Here is a 22,537-nt window from a genome sequence, read left to right as displayed (position 1 = left end):
CTGTGTCTCCCTCTCTCTCTGCCCCTCCCCCGTTCATGCTCTGTCTCTCTCTGTCCCAAAAATAAATAAAAAACGTTGAAAAAAAAATTAAAAAAATTTAAAAAAACGGAATGGTCATTTCCCTGTCCTTCCAAAGACACCTGCAAATTTATGGAGGTCAAGTTTCATTGACAAGGGACATCTGCAGCCTGGTCTCCGGTGGCAGATGGTTTGTAATGAAGATGAGAGCACACTGAGGGGGACGCTATATAAAGAACGACTGTGGAGGCTGTCACCTCGAAGCAATTCATCACGGCTTGACCATATATTTATAGCAACCATGAATCAAAAACATATTCCAAATCAATACGACAAGGAGATCGTAATCATTTCTACACCCTGGATTTTAGAAGTTTCAAAAATGTGTGCCGTGAACACGTACCGAAGAAGGACTTTTCAATCAAATATCACAATAGCCACGTAGTGATGACTGTTTCTCCTTTAACTTAAAAATGAACTGTGACGGCCCAGATGAGCTTAGTTCTACCAAACTATCCTATTACTTTCATAAAATGGAATCTTACAAAACCCTAATAGATGAAAGGACCAAGGACAGAAGCAGAGAAATTTTAAAAATTATAACCACCAGTAAATACAGTTATGAAAATGTTCAAAAAGTTACTACTAATCAAAAAAGGGAAGGTCAAAAAAGCAAAAACAGACCCATGGGCCCAGAGAACAAACTGACAGCTGCCGGAGGCGAGGGGGTAGACGGGCCGAGTGGGTGAAGGGGAGAGATCCAGGCTTCCAGTTATGGAAAGGATAAGTCACGGGAATAAAAGGCACAGCAGAGGGAATATAGCCAATGACCCAATGACGCTGCAACGGCATTTGTGGTGACAGCTGGGAGCTACACTCCTGATGAGCACAGCATAACGTATCAACTTGTCCCATCACTAGGCTGTCCGCCCGAAACTAAGGTAACATTGTGGGTCAACGATACCTTCCATTAAAAAAAAAGAAGGGGGGGGGAGATATTACAATAACGAAGGTACCATTTTATTTATAAAATTTGACTTAAAAAAAAATGAAGTGTTAATACCCCTGCACTCTTTAAGACTGTGATAAAATTGGTTTACTTACAGATCGTGGATGGTCCTGTAAACGACGCTTTCACTAAAGCAATTTGGCCGTATTCAACAAGGATTATAAAACACCCCCCCCCCCGTGACCCCTCTCCTAGAAACATGTGCAAAGAAAATAATCCAAAACCAAAAAATCAATTTGGAACCTCAAGTGTTTTTGTACCGTGCGTGCTTTTTGCTTTATGTTGTAAAAATATAATAAAAAAATACATTCAAACACATACAAGAGTGGAAAGAAAGCCCAGTGCCCTCGCACCTGGCACCCAGCTTCGTGAATTATCAGCACGACCGTGGCCGGTCTTATTTCGTGTGTGCTCCCACTTCTCTCCATCCCTGCCCTCCACCTGGATTACTTAATAGCTACAATTTAATGAGCCCTCACTCTGCATCAGACCGTGTTCTAAGCAGTTTATAGATCGCATCTCATCTCCTGGATCGAGGATACTACCTATCACTTATTCTTTATAACAACCCTTTGAAATCCTAGAATTTCCCCCAGTTTACAAATGGACTGTGGATGGAGGTCACATAACTTGCCAGGAAGGGCATCCAGGAAGCAGCAGAGGCAGGCTTTGAACCCAGGCCACACGACACCAGAGCCATGCCCCCTTAACCTCTCTAGAACCATCTACTACCTCCCTACATTTTTTAAAATAATTTTTTCATGTTTATTTATTTTTGAGAGAGAGAGACAGAGCACAAGCAGGGGTGGGGTGGAGAGAGAGGGGGACACAGAATCCGGAGCAGGCTCCAGGCTCGAGCTGTCAGCACAGAGCCCAATGCGGGGCTTGAACCCACGAACCGCGAGATCATGACCTGAGCCGAAGTCAGACGCTTAACCGACTGAGCCACCCAGGCCCCCCCCCCTACATTTAAATATACACACACATACCCAAATGAGAACATAAAAACCAAGAGAATCACCTTGGCATCATCGATAACAGTAAGAACCACAAACATTATCTAAATGTTCAAGAATATGAAATGCGTTGTATACACCATGGTACATCATTTACCTTCAAGAAAACTTAGCCACTAAAAAGCCACATGGGAGAATATGACTAATGTCAGTATGTTTGCTATGCTCGGGGAAGAATACAGATTTGCAAAGGCAAGGATTTTAATGATATAAAATATACAGATACATATACAGAAAAACTTAGAAAAATGAAAGGCAACTAGAGCAGAATTATGGCTGATTTGGGGGGTAAGTTTTATTGTCGTTACAGCACTGAATGTGGAAAAAAACCCACAAAATGCTATTGCACATTTTCACTTACTCTTAATGAAAACAAAATTCGGTTAAGATCGACTATCAGCCTCGATTCTCTGTCCGTGAGCTTACATGTATATGAAGAAACAAGCCTGATAAAAGTAAGCCAGTAAGTCAATGCAGATGCTTCATAGCCTGGCTCAATTTATGGACCATTTTAGAGCCCAGCAGATTTTCTGGATTGCACTTACTTCAAAGGAAGAAGTTTACTTTACATCCATTCATTCAGCATGCTTGTGGGACACCTTCTACACCCCAATAGCACAAGCCTAACCCAGACGGAGGGGGGAGGATGCTGAGAGGAGGGACGCCAAACATACACAAACCATAGGTGGCAGGTGCATCTGGGGGGTGGGGGAGAGGGAGTAAAATGCTCTCGAGTGAGGTGTGAAGGGTCGGGGGGCGGGGGGAATACAGCACAGCCTGTGGGCAGAGAAGACACCATGTACTAAGAGAAAATAATGTAGGGGCACCGGGGTGGCCCCGTCGGTTCAGTGTGTGACTCTTGGCTTCGGCTCAGGTCACGATGTCACGGTTCGTGAGTTCAAGCCCCACACGGCTCTGTGCCGACAGTGCAGAGCCTGCTTGAGATTCTCTCTCTGCCCCTCCCCTGCTCGCGCTCTCAAAAAAAAAAAAAAATCAATAATATGAAATGCAAACTGCTTAAAGCTGCTTCTCTCCACTTTGCTCATAAGCTTTCAGAGGGCAAAAGAGAAACCAAACAAAAATCAAAACCAAACAAACAACAACGAGACAAAACCTCCCAGAGTAAGAATCAGGAACCACGGCTTCGTGTCCCGGCTCCACCACAGGTGTCCCTCCTCAGGAGAAGGGGGCTAGATACGGATGCCCACCTGCCTCCCTCTCGGGTTTCCTACGAAGAGAAAAACAACATGAAATACCGAAAAGTGATTGAAAATGTAGAAGGGGCTTCCACATGAGACAGAGGGAATGCTTCTGAAAATGTTCACTTACTTTGTACTTTTTGCTAAGTGGAAACCTTGCTTGGGTCCCATATGGGTCACAAGTAATAGACTAAATAGGAGAACTATTTCTTTGGCCTAATACGATCACTACGGTTTACTGCAGGCTTGCTCTGCGCAAGGCACTTAACCGGACGGCCGAGCTACGGTGGGTCTAAACGTCACCACGACCCGATGCTCCCTCTGCACAGGTGAGGAACAGAGAGGAAAAGACAGGATCTACGAGGTAAAGCAGCTTACTGAAAGCCACGAACCTGGGATCTGGGGAGGAGTCTCAGCCCAGGTCTCTAACTCCGAAGTCTGTGCTCCTCCCCACGTGCGGGACCGTGTGGCGCTCCAGAGCTTTTCGGTGGAGACGAATAACGAATCCTTGTAAAATCACAGTCTTCCCAAACCCAGTATGAGAAGTCAACTTGCTGTTTACGTTCTTTGGGCGCAGAGCACGCCCCTGAAGTCTCAGATACATTTAGAGTGCGATGGCAGGATATTTTTCAAATGGCGGGATATTTTAATAGTAGCAGTAGAAAAATCGTTCCCACGCATCTGCTTAGCTTACGTGCTTTCAGAAAGCAGGCGTAGAATGCCAATGAAGTCTATTCCCCCCCCCAACCAAAAAAAAAAGAGAGCAATTAAAAGATTTCACAGCAATCGAATTTACGAAAATTGGAAATTGAAATCTGCTGATTGCAGACGAGGGAAATGGGAAAGGGATTTCTACCTCGGGACCTCATTCTGACAAATGCAAGGAACAGTGACTATTATTGTAATTAATGCCTGATTTGTGATTCTGGTTCTTCAGATCACCAGTTTCTTGGCTCCCACCAGGTGCCCATGGCCAAGATTCATAATCAGACACTTCACTGTAAACGGTAACTAAGTCTGTTCACTGTTCAGCAAACAAAATTCAGAAGCAGCTGCTGCCATGGTTGTCCTTCCAAAGAGTCTCTCTCCTCCAATGTGTAAGAAACAGCTTGAAATAGATTTCCTTCCCCTCCCTTCACTTGTTACAAATGTACAGCTTTGATCTCAGCTTGAAGGCAAATAAATTTCTTGCATCCTCTTGGCCAGCCTCCAGCATGGCTTCCCCTTCCCCCTTCTACCCTGGCCAGCACCCTTCCTCAACATCTTTCCTTCTTCACACACCCCACCCCACCCCGACTCTTCCCTTAAATTTCAAAAAAATGCTTAGAAGATCTTGACTTGAAATTATCTTTCAACCACAAGCTTTTGCTTTCATTCACACCATCTTACTAGAGTATGTAAATGTAGATCCCCTTTCTAAACAGAGATTACAAAATTCACCCTGCCAATGAAAACTAGCACGTGTAAGCCTTCAAGCATAACCTCAATTAAAAGGCAAAATAGGGGTGCCTGAGTGGCTCAGTGGGTTAAGCATCTGACGCTTGATCTCTGCTCGGGTCATGATCTCACGGTTTGTGAGCTGGAGCCCTGCAACTGGGCTCTGCACTGATAACGCAGAGCCTGCTTAGGACTCTCTCTCACTGCCCCTCCCCTGCTTGTGTTTTCTCTCTAAACAAATAAGCAGACTTTTAAAATATAAATAAAGGAGCACCTGAGTGGCTCAGCTGGGTGAGTGTCCCACTTCCGCTCAGGTCATGATCTCAGGGTTCGTGAGTTTGAGCCCCACATCCGGCTTGCTGCTATCAGCCTGTCAGTGCAAAGCCCACTTCAGATCCTCTGTCCCCCTCTCTCTCTGCCCCTCCCCACCTGCGCTCTCTCTTTAAATAAACATTTTTAAAAAATAGATGAAACATTTTTTTAAGAATGAATTTTTTTTTAATGTTTATTTTTGAGGACAGAAAGAGCATGAGCAGGGGAGGGGCAGAGAGAAAGGGAGACACAGAATCCGAAGCGGGCTCTCTGAGCTGTCAGCACAGAGCCCAACACGGGGCTCGAACCCACAGACCTCGACGAGATCATGACCTGGGCTGAAGTCGGACACTTAATCGACTGAACTACCCAGATGCCCCAATAAAACATTTTTTTAAAGGCAAAGTAACATCCAGTCAAATGAGTTTTATAAAGTATGCCATACTGCCTTCAAAAAAACAAAAAGAAAAAGATAGTTATTCAGATATTGGAAATTTTTGAAAAGTACAGAAATATTGAAACAGGAAATAAAATTACTCCTATCATTTCCTCCCCACAGATGACCACTAGCAATTCAATGGAAATTCAAAGATTTCTTTAGTATGGATATATAAGATTTAAAAACATTTACTCTTTTGCATGTTTTCCCAACACCATTTGTTGAACAGACTGTCTCTTTCCCAAAGGCTAGTCTTTCCTCCTTGGTCAAAGACCATATAATTGGGAGTTTATTGCTGGGTTTATCTATTCTGTTTCTATTCTGTTCTATTGATCTATGTGTCTATTTTTATGCTAGTATTATACTGTTTTGATGACTACAGCTTTGTTATAGATAGATAAATAGATATGGTATAGATATATATATATAGATATATAGATAGATAGATATAGATAGATAGATAGATATAGTCTGGAATTGGGATGCCTCCAGTTTTTTTATTTTTGAGACACAGAGAGAGAGAGAGAGACAGAGACAGAGACAGAGAGACAGAGACAGAGCATGAGAGGGGGAGGGGCACAGAGAGAGGGAGACACGAAATCCGAAGCAGGCTCCAGGCTCTGAGCTGTAAGCACAGAGCCCAACGCGGGGCTCGAACTCACGAACTGATCATGACCTGAGCTGAAGTCGGACGCTCAACCAACTGGAGCCACCCAGGTGCCCCTGGTTTTTCAAGATTGCTTTGGCTATTCGGTAAAACGACGAAATGCCCAGAATGACAAAAAATAAAAGATCCTGAGGATTCCGAGTGTCGGCGAGGATGCAGAACTGTCGCCCCTACATTATTGGTGGAAATCTAAAACTGTACGATCACTTTGTGTAACTGTTCAGCAATTTCTGATCAAGTGAAATACGGAAACTACACAATTAAACACCAGTTCCACCCTTAGGTATCTATCCAAAGAGAATGAAACTTCTGTCCACACACAGATGTGTACATGAACGTGCAGAGAACCTTTATTCATAACCAAAAAACGGAAAAACATACCAAATACCAACCAGTGGGTAAATGGAGACACTGTGATAGGTCCATACAATGAAATATCACACAGCAATAAAAGGGAATAGTTAATTCATAAGAGCCCCCGAATAGTTATTGTACTATCAATGCACGCAGTAGCCGATAAAACTCAACACCATTAGGCTGAGTCAAAGAAGCCGGATGTATGTGTTCATACTGAGTGAAGTTCTATTGAGTATGAAGTTCTAGGAGACGCAAAGACCTACAGTGACAGTATTCAGATCAGTGATGGCCTAGAAACGTGCCTGCAAGAAAACACAGGCACCTGGGGGGATTTTCTGGTGACAGAAATGCTCTAGAGGTTTTGGGGGTTTTTTGATATAATTTATTGTCAAATTGGCTTCTAGATCTTGACTGATGTGGTGGTTACACATGTGAGTACATCTGTTGAAACACACCTAACTCTATACTTACTGTATTATATATACTCTACATCTCAGTAAAGTTGATGTTTAAAAAAATATATATGGTATGTAAGGTGATCCTAAGTGCTAAGGAAGAAAAAAAGCTAAGGATTGGGGTTGCCAAGGAAGATTCCACTGAGGATGTGACTTTTGAGCAAGGATCAAGAACCCAGAGAGCTGAGAGCAGAGTCGTGAAAACATCTGGAAGAAGGGTGCTCCAGTCTGCAGGCATAACGAATGCAAAACCTTTTGGTCAGGAGCAAGCCCAGCATGCTTCCTCACCTGCAAGGAGGCCAGTCTGTTACAGGATCGTAGACAAGAATAAGAGGCATGAGGGGAGAGAAGTCGGTGCAGGTGAGGGGGTCGACAGGAGAGAATATCTCCAGGGTCTTTGGGTCACTGCAAAATCGTTGACTTTTGTTCTGCATGAGATGGGAAGTGACTCAAGAGTTCTGAGTATAGGCATGACACAATCTGATATATGTTTTCACAGGATCCCTCTGGCTACCATATTGGAAACAGACCAATGTGGGGTAAGGGAAAGAGCAGGGAGACAACTGCAGGGAATTGTCAGGAGACAACTGCAGTAATCCAGGTGGGGCTGTGATGGAGGTGAGCGCCAGGGAGGTAAGGGGCCGGTCATGAAGTAAGAAAACCCACGTGACTCTCCAAAGGACCCTCCACTCCACAATCATTGCAGCTAGGATGGGACACACCCTTTGAGGCACTGCTGGTCTCACCAGAGGTAGAGTTATCCAGAGACAGCCCCGTGCTTCACCCCTAGCCCAATTTAAAAAGAACATAAAATGTGCACAGGGCTCAGATCTATCAGGAACCAACAGGAACAGAGACCTGTGCTTCATTGTCCCAAAGCCAACATAGAAGTATCCAGGAATCAGGAAGGAAGGAACCTACAGAGGCAGAGAAGCAGGGAGTCTGAGCACTGGGGAGAACCCGAGTTGGCCTCATCTGCAGCCAGCAGCACATAAAGTCACCACCAGGCCAGAGGAATACAGCCGCCGTATGCTGGGGCTCTGGACTCAGCGAGAAGCAAGAAAGCAGCGGTGGGGCCGGACTCTCCAGCTCTAAAGGAGTCTCTCCAGGGGATCCAAAGGGGCCCTGGTTCCTTTTAGCCCCTCAACTATGTTGAGGGCAGAGGCAAATGCTCTCTGAAGGAAAGACTCCCCAAGTTATTAGCGATGCAGTTTAAGATCCAACAAAGATCAGCAAACTCAAAGGAAGGCAAGCCACCACCCGGGGGGGGGGGGGGGGGAGGGCGGATATGGACCCTCGCAGTAGGCACGCCTTTTTCATTATGAGGTTTTGACTTGGGGGGTGGGGGGGGGCCCTCACTGACCCCAGGGAGACGGTCCCTCCCAGGGCACCTTTCATATGAAAACTAGCCATCCCAGAACACACACTTCCTCCCTCCTCCTCTAGACTCTTAACCTCTAGGCCAATATCCACCTGCCCGAACCACGTGTCAGATACCAGCCACCCAGGGTCAGCCCCTACGCCCCAGAGTCCATGCGAATTCTTCAAAGCAGCCATCTTAACCCATTGGTTCTGCCTTGTCTTGCCTCCTCCACAGAGACCACAATAAAGGCTCTTTCCCAGGGTCCTCCTCACTCCCTCTGCCTCCTGACTGACCTGGCACTTCCCTGTGTGCCCCCACCTATAATTAAAAATACCCTGGGACACCTCGGTGGCTCAGTCGGTTAAGTGTCCAACTTCAGCTCAGGTCACGATCTCACAGTTCGTGGGTTCGAGCCCCACGTCGGGCTCTGTGCTAACAGCTCTGAGCCTGGAGCCTGCTTTGGATTCTGTGTCTCCCTCTCTCTCTGCCCCTCCTCTGCTTGCACTCTGTCTGTCTGTCTGTCTCTCAAAAATAAATAAGCATTAAAAAAAAATGAAGGCACAAGATCCAACATGGCAGAGAACTGGGGGTGGGGGGGGAGCAAAGTTCCCTCGTCTCTCAAACACAGCAGTGTTGAGACCAAAGGACTTTGAATTCCAACAGTCCAGTCTGCAGAGCGACAAAGACATCTCCAGGGGCTCACAGGGAGAACCTGGTGAGCCATAAGTGCATACTTCTGAACTGGGAGAGAGAAACCGAGCTTCGTAGGCATGGATGGGAGGGATCCCCTTCTGCAGAGACAAAGGGAAGAAAACGAGAGGGAAGCATAGGACCGTATCTGGACAAGAGAAAAACCCCGGACGGGGATGGACAAAGATCCCATCTCTAACTGTGGGGCTTTCTCTGGACCCGGCCAGCTGCCCAGTTCGGGTACCTGTGGAGGAGGGGGGTAACTTGTTCAGAGGCACAGTCCCCAGTGGGAGAGGGCAGTCCCCTCCCTGGAGTGCTGTGGGAAGAAGGTATATAACCGTTCAAAGGACAAAGACTGCCTGCACCCGCCAACCAGAGGCCACTTATCTGTGGCACGGAGTGGCACTTCCCCGGAACCGGGGTGCATGGAGCGGGACCCCTTAAGGCATCTGGGCTTAAATCCCAGCTGAGCACCAGGAGGGCACAGGAGTCAGTGGAGCAGGACAAACCGCCTCCTTTGCCCCCGCGGCACTGAGAGGACGGCCTGAACAGAGTGGTTTGGGACATCCAGTCCGTGGAGGAGAGACTGGGGTGTCCCCATTTTACTCCCCATCACCAACAAGGGGGGGCTTCAGAGAACGACAGCAGGGCCCACAGCAGAGGCGGGCCCACAGCAGAGGCGGGCCCCGCCCACACCAAACCACACCCCTTGGCACCTGCTAACTGCGTATCTACAGGAGCAGAATTGATGCTGACAAACCAGAGGCCCCTCCTCCAGGCCAGTGCGCTGCATTGCCTGATTTAATTCTCAGACAATTCTTATGTGTATATATTCTCCCTTCCTTTTCTTCTTATCTCTTCCCTCCTCTAGTCTGGTTACTCTGGCTGTTGGTTTGTGTAAGCAGACATATTTAATCTATTCTCTTTATACCTGTTCTACATCTCCTTTATTTTCCCTTCTCTCTGTCTCTCTCTGGATGAAGTCCTGCAGTTTCTCTGCCTGGTCAATCTTCTTTTCGTTTTCCCCTGCCCCTGTCATTTCTCTTTTTGTCTGGGATAAGGCTTCTTCCATGAACAACGCCCCCACCCTGTTATTTTGCTGCAGCTGGTGTTTTTGGGTTTTTTTCTGGTTGGTTTGTTTTCCTTTCCAGGGCTACTTCAAGGAACAAATCAAAGCACACCGGGCGGAGGGTCCAAAACATCACTACGAGTAGGGAGATAAAGCAACCAGAGTCACAACAACAGAGAGCAAGTAACACATTCCAAAAACACCTCCTGAAGGGCCAGACCCTGGACAGTGTATGACCCCTCTTTCATATAGCAGTGCTCACAGGTGCAGGGCACATAACAAGCTTTTAAAACACATAAGGGACAGAAAACTCGCCAAAATGACAACACAGAAGAATTCTCCGCAAAAGAAATTCCAAGAAGAAATGACAGCTAAAGAAATGATCAAAACAGATATAAGCAACGTAAGTGAACAAGAATTTAGAATCATAGTCATAAAATTAATCCCTGGGCTTGAAAAAAGCATAGAGGACAGCAGAGAATCTATTGCTACAGAGATCAAGGGACTAAGAAATAGTCACGAGGAGCTAAAAAACGCTATCAGTGAGGTGTAAAATAAAATGGAGGTGGCAATAGCACGGATTGAAGAGGCAGAGGAGAGAATAGGTGAATTAGAAGATAAAATTATGGAAAAAGATGAAGCTGAGAAACGGAGAGAGAAAAAAATTCTGGACCACAAGGAGAGAATTAGAGAAGTAAGTGATTCAATGAAACCTAGTAATATCCATATCATAGGAGTTCCAGAAGAAGAAGAGAGAAAGGGGCTGAAGGTGTACTTGGGCAAATCATAGCGGAGAACTTCCCCGATCTGAGGAAGGAGACAGACATTGAAATCCAGGAGGCACAGAGAACTCCCTTCAGATGCCACTTGAATCGATCTTCTGCACGACACATCATAGTGACACTGGCAAAATACAAAGATAAAGAGAGAATTCTGAAAGCAGCTAGGGGCAAAGGGGCCTTAATCTACAAGGGTAGATACATAAGGGTAGTAGCAGACCTATCTACTGAAACTTGGCAGGCCAGAAGGGAATGGCAGGAAATATTCAATGTGCTGAAGAGGAAAAATATGCAGCCGAGCATCCTTTACCCAGCAAGCCTGTCATTCAGAACAGAAGGAGAGATAGAGGTTTTCCCAGATAAAAACTGAAGGAATTCATCACCACGAAACCAGCCCTACAAGAGATCCTAAGGGGATTCTGTGAGTGAAATGTCGCAAGGACCACAAAGTACCAGAGACATCGTTACAAGCATGAAACCTACAGATAACACAATGACTCTAAACCCGTATCTTTCAATAATAACACTGAATGTAAATGGACTAAATGCTCCAACCAAAAGACATAGGGTATCAGAATGGATAAAAAAACAAGACCCATCTATTTGCTGTCTACAAGAGACTCATTTTAGACCTGAGGACACCTTCAGATTGAAACTGAGGGATGGAGATCTATCATGCTACTGGAAGTCACAAGAAAGCTGGAGTAGCCAACCTTCTATCAGACAAACTAGACTTTAAACTAAAGGCTATAACAAGAGATGAAGAAGGACATTATCTCATAATTATTGGGTCTGTCCCTCAAGAAGAGCTAACAATTATAAATGTTTATGCACCCAATACAGAAACACCCAAATGTACAACAATCACAAACATAAGCAACCTTATTGATAAGAATATGGTAATAGCAGGAGACTTTAATACTCCACGTACATCAACGGTCAGATCAACCAGACAGAAAATCAGTAAAGAAACAATGGCCCTGAATGATACACTGGACCAGATGGACTTGACAGATATATTCAGAACTTTTTATCCTAAATCAGAATATACATTCTTCTTAAGCACACATGGAACATTCTCCAAGATAGATCACATGCTGGGTCACAAAACAGCCCTCAATAAATAGAAAAGAATTGAGATCATACCATGCACATTTTCAGATCACAATGCTATGAAACTTGAAATCAGCCACAGGAAAAAGTTTGGAAAACCTGCAAATGCATGGAGGTTAAAGAACATCCTACTAAAGCATGAATGGGTCAACCGGGCAACTAAAAAAGAAATTTAAAAACATATGGAAACAAATGAAAATGAAAACGGGATAGTCCAAACCCTTTGGGATGCAGCAAAGGCAGTCCTAAAAGGAAAATACATGGCAATCCAGGCCTATCTCAAGAAACAAGAAAAATCCCAAATACAAAATCCAACAGCACACCTAAAGGAACTAGAAGCAGAAAAACAAAGAAACCCCAAGGCCAGTAGAAGAAGAGAAATAATAAAGATCAGAGCAGAAATAAATAATATAGAATCCCCCCCCCAAAAAAAAAAACCAGTGGAATAGATCAATGAAACTACGAGTGTTTTCTGAAAAAATAAATAAAATTTAAAAACCCCTAGCCAGACTTCTCAAAAATAAAAGAGGACCCCAAACAGATAAAATCAGGAATGAAAATGGACTTATCACAACCAATCCCTCAGTAATAGAAGCAATTTTCAGAGAATACAATGAAAAATTATATGCCAACAAACTGCACAACCTGGAAGAAATGGACAAATTCCTCGACACCCACACATTACCAAAACTCAAACAGGAAGAAACAGAAAATTTGAACAGACCCATAACTAGTGAAGACATTGAATCAGTTATCAAAAGTCTCCCAACAAATAAGAGTCCTGGGCCTGGCTTCCCAGGAGAATTCCACCAGACATTTAAAGCAGCTCCTCAAGCTGTTCCCAGAAAGACAGACAGACAGACAGACAGACAGAAAGACAGAAAGAAAGACAGAAAGAAAGACAAAGACAGAAAGACAGACAGACAGAAAGACAGAAAGACAGACAGACAGAAAGACAGACAGAAAGACAGACAGACAGACAGACAGAAAGAAAGAAAAGAAAAGAAAAGAAAAGAAAAGAAAAGAAAAGAAAAGAAACGGAATGAAAACTTCCAGACTCATTCTATGAAGCCAGCATTACTTTGATTCCGAAACCAGACAGACACCCAGCAAAAAAAGAGAACTACAGGCCAATATCCCTGATGAATATGGATACAAAAATTCTCAACAAGATACTAGCAAATCAAATTCAACAGCATATAAAAAGAATTATTCACCATGATCAAGTGAGATTCACTCCTGGGCTGCAGGGCTGGCTCGATATTCACAAATCAATCAATGTGATACATCACAGTAATAAAGGATAAGAACCATATGATCCTGTCAATAGATGCAGAAAAAGCATGACAAAATACAGCATCCTTTCTTAATAAGAACCCTCAAGAAAGGCAGGATAGAAGGACATACTTAAACATCATAAAAGCCATTTATGAAAAGCCCACAGCTAATATCATCCTCAATGGGAAAAAACTGAGTGCTTTCCCCCTGAGATCAGGAACACGACAGGGATGTCCACTCTCACCGCTGTTGTTTAACATAGTGTTGGAAGTCCTCGTATCAGCAATCAGACAACAAAATGAAATAAAAGGCATCAAAATAGGCAAAGAAGAAGTCACACTTTCACTTTTCACAGATGACATGATGCTCTACATGGAAAACCCAACAGACTCCACCAAAAGGCTGCTAGAACTGATACATGAATTCAGCAAAATCGCAAGGTACAAAATCAATGCACAGAAATCAGTTGCATTTCTATACACCAATAATGAAGCAACAGAGAGAGAAATCAAGAAATTGATCCCATTTACAATTGCACCAAGAACCATAAAATACAGGAATAAACCTAACCAAAGGTGTAAGATACCTGTATGCTAAAAACTATAGAAAACTTATGAAGAGATTGAAGAAGACACAAAGAAATGGAAAAACATTCCACACTCATGGATTGGGAGAATATTGTTAAATGTCAATACTACCCAAAGCAATCTACACATTCAATGCAATCCCAACCAAAATTGTACCTGTATTCTTCTCAAAGCTAGAACAAACAATCCTAAAATTTGTATGGAACCACAAAAGACCCCAAGTAGCCAAAGTAATATGAAAATAAGAAAACCAAAATGGGAGGCATCACAATCCCAGACTTTAGCCTCTACTACAAAGCTGTAATCATCAAGACACTATGGTATTAGCACAAAAACAGAGACATAGCCCAATGGAATAGAGAACCCAGACTCGGACCCACAAATACATGGCCAACTAATCTTTGACAAACCAGGAAAAAGCATACAATGGAAAAAAGACAGTCCCTTTAGCAAATGGTGCTGGGAGAACTGGACAGCAACATGCAGAAGAATAAAACGAGACCACTTTCTACCATTCACAAAAACAAACTCAAAATGGATAAAAGACCTGTGAGACAGGAAACCGTCAAAACCCTAGAGGAGAAAGCAGGCAACAACCCTTTTGACCTCAGCTGCAGTAATTTCTTGCTTGACACATCTCCAAAGGCAAGGGAAGTAAAAGCAAACATGAACTATTGGGACCTCATCAAGGTAAAAAGCTTCTGCACTGCAAGGGAAACAATCAACAAAGCTAACAGGCAACTGACAGAATGGGGAAAGATATTTGCAAATGACATATCCAATAAAGAGTTAGTATCCAAACTCAACACCCGAAAAACAAATTATCCAGTGAAGAAATGGTCAGAAGACATGAATAGACACTCTTCCATAGAAGATATCCCGATGGCCAACAGGCACATGAAAAGATGTTCAATGTCACTCATCATCAGGGAAATACAAATCAAAACCACAGTGAGATACCACCTCACACCAGTCAGAGTGGCTAAAATAAACAACTCAGGAAACAACAGACGCTGGCAAGAATGCGGAAAAACGGAAACCCTCTTGCACTGTTGGTGGGAATGCCAACTGGTGCAGCCGCTCTGGAAAACAGTGCGGAGGTTCCTCAAAAAATTAAAGATTGAACTACCCTGGGGCACCTGGGTGGCTCAGTCGGTTGGGCATCCGACTTCGGCTCAGGTCATGATCTCATCATCTGTGGGTTCGAGCCCCACGTCGGGCTCTGTGCTGACAGCTCAGAGCCTAGAGCCTGCTTCAGATTCTGTGTCTCCCTTGTTATCTGCCCCTCCCCCACTCACACTGTGTCTGTCTCTTGAAAATAAATAAATTTCTTAAAAAATTTAAAAAAAAAATAGAACTACCCTAAAACCCAGCAAAAGCACTACTAGGAATTTATCCAAAGGATACAGGAGTGCTGATGCACAGGGGCACATGTACCCCAATGTTTACAGCAGTGCTTTCAACAATAGCCAAATTGTGGAAAGAGCCTAAATGCCCATCAACTGATGAATGGATAAAGAAGATTTTATCTTCTTTATACATACAAAGGTTTATGTATACAATGCTTGGCAATAAGAATGAAATCTGGCCATTTGCAGCAACGTGGACAGAACTGGAGAGTGTTATGCTAAGTGAAATAAGTCATACAGAGAAAGACAGATACCATATGTGTTCACTCTTATGTGGATCCTGAGAAACTTAACAGAAGACCATGGGGGAAGGGAAGGGGAAAAAATAGTTACAAACAGAGACGTTGGAAGGCAAACGGTAAGAGACTCTTAAATACAGAGAACAAGCTGAGGGCTGATGGCAGGGGCAGGGGTGCGGCAGGGAGGGGAAATGGGGGATGGGCGTTGAGGAGGGCACTTGTTGGGATGAGCACTGGGTGTTGTAGGTAAGCGATCAACCACGGGAATCTACCCCCAAAACCAAGAGCACACTTTTCACACTGTATGTTAGCCAATCTGACAATAAATTACATATTTTTTTTAAAAAATGAAGACATTTGGAAATATTTGCAAAACCTGTCAGATAAAGGACTCGTATCCAAAATATAGTAAGACTTCTTAAAGCTCAACATTAAGAAAACAATTCCGAAATTGGCAAAAGATCTAAAAATACCTCACCAAAATGACATACAGATGGCAAATAAGCATACGGAAAGACGCTCCACATCACTCAATAGGACACTGAAAATTAAAAAGAACCACTATAAACCTACACAAATAGATGAAATCCAAAACCCTGACAATACTACACACGAGCCTAGAGCAACAGAAATGCTCATTCACTGCTGTTGGTACAGCCATTTTGGAAAACAATTTGGCGGCGCTTTGGGGGGCGGGGGGGGGTGGGCTTCTTGGGTTTTTCAAAGTTGAACATAGTCTTACCATCTGACATACCAATCAAGAGCCTAAGTAATTGCCCAGTTGATTTGAAAACCTATGTCAACGTAAAAACGTGTGTGAGAATCTTTATAACAGGTATACTCGTGCTCAAAACTGGAAGCCATAGGTCCTTCAATAGGGGAATGGATAAAGAAATATGGTACAGCCCTACGGGGGAATGTTATTCAACAAGGCAAGAAATGACCCGTCAAGCCATGGAAAGAACCTCAAATGTATATTGCTAAGAGAAAGAAGCCAGTCCCAAAAGGATACACCCATAGGATGTTGCCAGGGGGGTCAGGGGAGGGAAGGAGGGATGAATAGGTAAAACACAGGGGATTTTTTAGGATAGTGAAACTATTCTTTGTGAATCTGTAAAGGTGGATGGATGATATTACGCACTTGTCAAAAACTGTAGGACTTTACTGAACAGCAAAGCTTAACGTATGCACATTCTACTTTTAAAATTTTTTTGAGAGAGAGAACGTGTGAGTGGGGGAGACGGGGAGAGGGAGAGAGAGAGAAGAGAGAGAAGAGGGAGAAGAGGGAGAAGAGAGAGGAGAGAGAGGAGAGAGAGGAGAGAGAGGAGAGAGAGGAGAGAGAGGAGAGAGAGGAGAGAGAGGAGAGAGAGGAGAGAGAGGAGAGAGAGGAGAGAGAGGAGAGAGAGGAGAGAGAGGAGAGAGAAGAGAGAGAAGAGAGAGAGAGGAGGGGGGGGAGAGAGAGAGGAGAGAGAGAGAGAGAGAGAGAGAGAGAGAGAGAGAATCTTAAGCAGGCTCACTCAGTGTAGAGGCAGACCCGAGGCTCAATCCCATGACCCTAGGTTCATGTCCTGAGCCAAAATCAAGAGTCGGACGCTCAACCCACTCAGCCACCCACATGCACCTGTATGCACTTTTAATCATTTAGATAGTTGGATATGCCCAAGGTGGAATGCAGACTATGACAAAAACAGTCTTTAATTCTGTTACAAATGTATGAAACCACCTCATCGATGGGTAGGGGGAAAGGGTTCCACCCTAGGTAACTTTGAAATATGCAGAGTCTCAAATCAAAAGAGAAAAGAAACCACACACAAGCACTATACTCCAGTTGATAACACTGTTTCCCACAATTGTTCATTGCTCTGCATGTATAGGGGAATTGAACAGTTAAGTAAATGAACGGCAGATGGTGAGAACCGTATGTGTCGCTACTGAAGGTAGAGTTTATGGATAAGCAAGGAGAAGAGGCTAGAATGATCCACATGTTAAGTTATAATTGGAACATCAGTATGAACTCATGTGTAGCTTAACTCACATGTCCATATATTTGCGTGTGTATACGCTTCTATAGATTTCTTTGCTCTGTCAGCTGAGAAGTCCTAAAGGCAATGATACCCCATTAGCAACAAGCATAGTTAGCACCTAGATGTTGGTTTCTAATGCCATTCTTCAATTAAGGAAACCAGGACCCCTTGGAGAAAGGGCTGGTTCTAGCAACGGGGCAGGAAGCATACAAGATGAGTCTTATAGCAGCATCTTATAGTGCCAGAAATTAAATTAAGGGTTAAAAACCAACAAAGAGCCCACAATGGTGAGCATATGCCATAGAGACCTAGGCATCAACTGAAAACCTCCCAATGACTCAAGCTGGAACATCTGAGCAACACTATGGAAGTACCGGTCCATAACCCAAAGTAGAGATGCCCATGAGTCCACTCTGATACGAATGGATCAATAAATGCAAAAGAAGCAACAGTTCTCCCATGCGGAAGGACTCCAGATAACTTATGTGACAGATCTCCCATGCAGAAGGACTCCAGATAACTTACGTGAAAGATCTGCCCTGGAGGAGGTGAGTATAACTGCTCGTTCCTGGTTATGTGTGAAGTTCAGGAGGGACAGGAGGGGCGAAGGGGACTCTAATGGAAAAACCTGAGAAACATTACCCCACCCCAGTGGTTATAATTAACATCAACAGTGAGACATCAGTGCAATAAAAATGGCATTTTTACCTGGTCTTCTGCCCCCAAACCCATAAACTCAACCTAATCTTGAGAAAAACGCTGGATAAATCCCGTCGAGGGACATTCTACAGAACACCCGCGCTCCTCAAAAGTGCCGAGGTCATCCACAACAAGAGAAGTCTGGAAAAACCACCACCACTTAAAGAGGCAAGGAGACAGACGACTAAATATAACGTGGTATCCTGGATGGAATCATGGGAGGAAAAAAAGGCATCTGGTAAAAACTAAGGAAAGATAAATAAAGCGTAGACTTTAAGAGCGAAAACTGGATGTGGGTTATGTAGAAACCACGTACTAGCTTTGTGATTTTTTTTTTTTTGTAAATCTAGATTATAAAAAATAAGTTATTTTAGAAAAAGGCATCACCAATATGAAAAGCAGAAATTATTACTTATAATGAGGGAGAAAAATCAATAGGAATGAACCCAGAAATGACATAAATAATAGAATTCATAAGCAGTACATTGACCTAGAAGTATGCTCTAGGTGTTCAAGAAAATAAAAACATGAGCGTGATGAAGAAACAAGACCAAAAAAAATGCCTAACTGGACTTGTTTGAAATTCAAGATACAATATGAAATGAAAAATAAACTGAATACAATTTACAGCGGATTGTACATGGCAGAAAAATAGATCAATAAATTAGGAGACATAGCAATTTGGAAAATGGTAAAATGGGGCAACCTGGCTGGCTCAGTCAATGGAGTGTGAGACTCTTGATCTTGGGGTCACGAGTTTGAACCCCATGCTGTGAGCCCCATGCTGGGTATAGAGATTACTTAAATAATAAAAACTTTTTTTTAATGGTAAAATGAAGTGTAGACAGAAAAAACCCTGAGAATTAACAGGGTATCAGTGAACTGAAGGAAAACATCAAGCATCTAACTTACAGGTAATTGCAGTTCAAGAAGGAGAGGGAAAGAAAATAAGCAGAAAATTATTTGAAGAAATAATAGCCAAAGATCTCCCACATAAACCCACAGATCCAGAATTTCAAGAACCCCTAGAAGAATAAACTTAAGAAAACCGTGCCAAGTAGATTTTAACCCAATGGTTGAAATTCAGTGAAAAATCTTTTTTTTTTTTTTTTTAATGTTTGTTCGTTTTTGAGACAGCGCAAGGGGGAGAGGGGCAGAGAGAGAGGGAGACACAGAATCCGAAACAGGCTCCAGGCTCTGAGCTGTCAGCACAGGGGGCGGACACAGGGCTCGAACTCATGAGCTGTGAGATCATGACTTGAGCCGAAGTCTGACGCTTAACCAACTGAGCCACCCAGATACCCAGCAATTTAGTGAAAAATCTTAAAAGCAGCCATAGGTGGAGGTGGGGGTGGGGGACCAACCCCGAGGAACAAACAAGGACAGAGGACCTTTCCTCAGAAATTATCTAGGCAATCACAAAATAGAAAGTATCCAAGGAAGGGGTGCCTGGGTGGCTCAGTCAGTTGAGCGTCCCATTGCAGCCCAGGTCATGATCTCGTGGTTCGTGAGTTCGACCCCAGGGTGGGGCTTTGTGCTGACAGCTCGGAGCCTGGAGCCGGCTTCGGATTCCATATCTCCCTCTCTCTCTGCCCCTCCCCCGCTCACATTCACTCGCTCTCTCTCTCTCTCAAAAATAAACATAAAAATAAAAATTTTTTTTATCAAATAAGAGCAAAATCAAGGTTATTTTAGACTAACAAATGCTGAAAGAATTCATCACCGGCAACCCTGAACTATAAAAACCATTAAAGGAAATTTCTCAGGCAGAAGAGAAATCATACAAGACAAAAATCTGGGTCTACGCAAAGGAATAAAGCGTGCTAAAAATGGCACACGTGTGGGTAAATGTATCATCTGCCTAAAGTGAGCAACGGTGTCTCTCTCGTGGGGTTGACAGTACATGAAGAACAAACCTATGCTGTGACGGCAGAGAGGGCAGGGGCAGAAGCACAGCTCATAAGATTCCCACCCATAATGTCACGTAGCGCGACCTGAAGATTTTGGTGAGTTCTATGCCACCCAGATACACAAGTTCACGATGCGTTCCCGTTTCTCCTTCATAATGGTTTACTAGAACCATCTTCCCTCTAGTGTGCCATATATTTTCTTGAGGAGCCTGAGCGAGTCCCTTCAATTTTTTGGCACAAAAAAATTGCTAAATGAACACACCCGCAGGTTATCACACAATCATTTCGCCCTTGCAATTATTACCACTTTAAATTTATTCAAAAGGCCTGACCATAAGTGTGAAACACGAAAATTGCCATAATTACTTCAGACCATTACAAGCATATTCAGTAAGTATATCACAGCCCATGCACCTGTGCTATATTTTCTGCAAACCCGACAAAGGCCTTTGGTCTAGAGTAAAAAATTTCAACTTGACCTGAAGTGGGAAAGAAAGAAAACTAAAGATTATTCATGCTCATACATAACAGTCAACCTGACTACTCGTTCCCATTTTCTATGCTAGTAGAACCTGCATTATAGATGATGGCTCAACAGTAGAGCAGGCAAGAGAAATCCCCAAAGAATTTTCTTTTCTGTACAAACTTAAAGAAAGCCTCTGATTTTTTTTTTCACTTTTCTACAGTGACATCCTCAACAGAATAATACTTTGAATCCCCTTTCAAATATATTCAATCCTCACCCTGGCTGATGTCCCTCCTCCAACCCAAAAAAGTACTATGGAACTACTGGTTTAGGGGCACCTGGGTGGTCCAGTTGCTGAAGCGTTCGACTTCAGCTCAGGTCACTATCTCACAGGTTCGTGAGTTCAAGCCCCCCATCAGGTTCTGTGCTGATGGCTCAGAGCCTGGAGCCTACTTCAGATTCTGTGTGTGTGTGTGTGTGTGTGTGTGTGTGTGTGTGTGTGTGTATCTGTCTCTCTCTGCCCCTCCACCACTTGTGTTTCTCTGTCAAAAATAAACATTTTTTAAAAGTACAAACATTTTAAAACAAATACTTTTATATATATATGATATATATAAATATTTATATTTTATACTTATATTTTATACTTATATTTTATACTTATATTTTATACTTATATTTTATACTTATATTTTATACTTTTATACTTATATTTTATACTTATATTTTATACTTATATATATTACATATATATAAATATAAAATTGATATACATTTTAACTTAATAGGTGATGTCTCACAATATGACTACGACGTCACACTGAACCCCACATGATCACAACTGAGCCAATGGTTCTTGAAATTCACTTTGACACACAAGTGCTTTGGATTACAAGCGTGTTTCTGGAACGAATTATGCTCGCAAACCAAGGTTTAACTGTATCTCCATTTTCCTCCTGATTTGAACTTCAAATGTGAAGAAATAAGAATGTGGCCTCACATGGCACTCTGCCAGAGACAGGATGATTGATCATACTTCCTTTAAATAAAAAACTCAAGACTTAAATTCCTTGAACATTCCTTGAGTAACTGTCCCCAAGCCCCAGTGTTGCCTTGCTGTAGAACATATATTCTTTCTTACTTGGAATGAACTTGATTTTGTCTGGGAGCTGAATAATTATTCGAGATGAAGCATGAGTTTTTATTAAAACATCATTAAAAAAAAATAAGATACTTATAGCAAATAGGAGTATTTCAAGTGTTTCACAGAAATCCTTTGTCAAGCAGAGCAAGTGACAAAAAGGACCAGAGTGATTTCTGCTAATATTATCGTTTCAAGCAATTATTCCTTTTATTTTTTTTTTTAATTTTTTTTTAACGTTTATTTTTGAGACAGAGAGAGAGCATGAACAGGGGAGGGGCAGAGAGAGAGGGAGGCACAGAATCGGAAGCAGTCTCCAGGCTCCGAGCCATCAGCCCAGAGCCTGACGCGGGGCTCGAACTCACAGACCGTGAGATCGTGACCTGAGCCAAAGTCGGACGCTTAACCGACTAAGCCACCCAGGCGCCCCGCAATTATTCCTTTTCAACTATTTTTTACCCGTTGCTCTAAGTAATTAGTTTTCCTATTTTTTAAAACTAAAAACCCATTTTTTCCCACTACAGGAGAAAAAAAATCCATTAACTATTGAAATTCTTCGGTGATATGGAATCCATATTGATTTTACGTGTAATTATTTGATTCTAGAATAACGTTATACTTTTCACCACATAACCAAACCAGTATGGCAATACTCATACTTGTGTGAGCGTTGACGTTGAGCCAGATGCTGTGCTGAGGGCTTTAGAGCAAGTCTCATCTTAGGCTCACAAACACCCGTGGATGATGGCAGAATCCTTGCCCAAAAGAAAGACTAGATCTGGCACAGAGACCTCCCGGAGGTAGGAGAACACTCGACCGGGAGTGGCTGGACCCTCCTCTGTCCCACTCGAGCTCTTAATC

The 22,537-nt window shown here is 43.2% G+C and overlaps 1 protein-coding gene across 2 annotated transcripts in view; it reads right to left on the bottom strand.

Moving 5' to 3' along the window:
- FANK1 (fibronectin type III and ankyrin repeat domains 1) overlaps nt 1-22,537 on the bottom strand; it is a 102,582-nt gene that overhangs the window by 33,442 nt on the left and 46,603 nt on the right. The window lies entirely within an intron of this gene.

Source organism: Neofelis nebulosa, chromosome 13, assembly GCF_028018385.1.
Source record: "Neofelis nebulosa isolate mNeoNeb1 chromosome 13, mNeoNeb1.pri, whole genome shotgun sequence".
NCBI classification, from domain to species: domain Eukaryota; kingdom Metazoa; phylum Chordata; class Mammalia; order Carnivora; family Felidae; genus Neofelis; species Neofelis nebulosa.
Note: the sequence above shows the minus strand (reverse complement) of the source record. Positions and strands in the feature narration are given on the sequence as shown.